At 38.2% G+C, this 1698-nt stretch overlaps 1 non-coding gene across 1 annotated transcript; it reads right to left on the bottom strand.

Annotated features, from left to right (window-relative positions):
• Positions 1-406: 406 nt before the first annotated feature.
• On the bottom strand, positions 407-513 carry LOC129530169 (U6 spliceosomal RNA). Its single transcript, XR_008675829.1, has one exon. It is a non-coding gene; the product is annotated as a U6 spliceosomal RNA (small nuclear RNA).
• Between the last annotated feature and the right edge of the window lie 1185 nt (positions 514-1698).

Here is a 1698-nt window from a genome sequence, read left to right as displayed (position 1 = left end):
TGTGTTCAAGTGATTCTCCTGCCTCAGCCTCCCAAGTAGCTGGGATTACAGGCACCCGCCATCATGCCCGACTAATTTTTGTATTTTTAGTAGAGGTGGGGTTTCATCATTGTTGGCCAGGCTGGTCTCGAACTCCTGACCTCAGGTGATCCACCTGCCTCGGCCTCCCAAAGTGCAGGGATTACAGGTGTGAACCACCTCGCCTGGCTGCAGAAAGGATAATTTCTACTCATCTATCTATGTCTATAGATGTGAGATGATAGAAGGAAATAATCAGTAAGTTCAGACTCTTGCTGTTCTTATATGACATTTGGGTAGATTTCATGAATAGACCCTTTTTAGTTTATTATTTGCTTTTGGTTGATTTCCAGTCCTAAAACGCTTGTTTAAACAATTTTATACTTTTTTAAAAATGAAATGCTTCATGAATTTGCGTGTCATCCTTGTGCAGGGGCCATGCTAATCTTCTCTGTATCATTCCAATTTTAGTTCACGTGCTGCTGAAGTGAGCAAAACAACTTTATACTTTTATATTTGTTTTGGCGGGGAGAGGATTTGTCCACCTTTTTAGGCTGCTCTAACTTGAAGTATCATCTCTGGTATGTTTATAGCTTTTTTTAATGTTTACATTTTGGAGTTTTAATTTTGTTCATTCAGTAGCTTGAGATAGGGATCTAACTTTATTTTTCTTCCAAATGAATAGATAATTTACCAAACAACTTCTGGCTGACTGACTGCATCCCCAGCTTCAGTCTGTTTGTGTATATAATTTTTGGTTGAGACTAATGTTTGAGCATGTGTGTGTATGTTGGTGCAGCTGTGGAAGAAAATGAATGGCAAGTAGGTCCTCAAAATAAAATGAATCACCTCGAAATGTTAAGATAAAATGGAAGCATCTGTATGCAATGGGTGAGATTAATCTGTGGAAGACATCTCAGAGATGACCAGTGTTTAGACTGTTATTTGTGATGCTGTTGTGTCTGACTTTGAGCCATTCATGACTCTACATACTTGTTTTTTTTACATCCTGTCTATATCTTTTCCTGCATCTAATCTTAGTCCAACATTTTGATTTTAGCTTTTCTGCTATTTTTGTACACTTGGCAACAACGTGGGACCCTTATTTAAAAGAGCAAGTGGCCTTATAAAAGAGACCCCAGAAAGAAGATTCCTCACCCCTTTTACCATGTGAAAACACAGAAAAAGACAGCCATCTATGATCCAGGAAGCAGACCCTCACCAGACTCCAAATCTGCCAGTGTCTTGACTTTGCACTTCCAGCCTCTAGGACCATGAGTAATTAATTTCTGCCTATGGCATTTTGTTATAGCAGCTTGAACAGACTAAAACAACGACTTATGCATAAGGAAAATTAACTTTTGGCAAGTTATTTTTATGGCAATGACCTCTCACTCAAGGATATTCAGCAGGTAATTGCAGAAGGAGATAGGAACTCACCTCTGTCTGCAACAGTTCTGAAAAAAAATCTCTTAAACACCACAATTCAACAGGGGGATGTGCCTGAAAGAGAAATGAGCTTCATTTTAGGTGGGTAAGTCAATCTCCGTAGTAATTAGAGACAAAGTACATAAAGCACATCATGTGACATAGGACTCAATAAATGGTAGTTATCAGCATCATCATCGTTATAATCATTATATGATAGTTGTTTTGTGATACAGCTAAAATTAAACAAAA

The sequence above is a fragment of the Gorilla gorilla genome, chromosome Y, assembly GCF_029281585.2.
Source record: "Gorilla gorilla gorilla isolate KB3781 chromosome Y, NHGRI_mGorGor1-v2.1_pri, whole genome shotgun sequence".
Classification (NCBI taxonomy): domain Eukaryota; kingdom Metazoa; phylum Chordata; class Mammalia; order Primates; family Hominidae; genus Gorilla; species Gorilla gorilla.
This window is presented reverse-complemented; position numbering and strand designations above follow the sequence as displayed.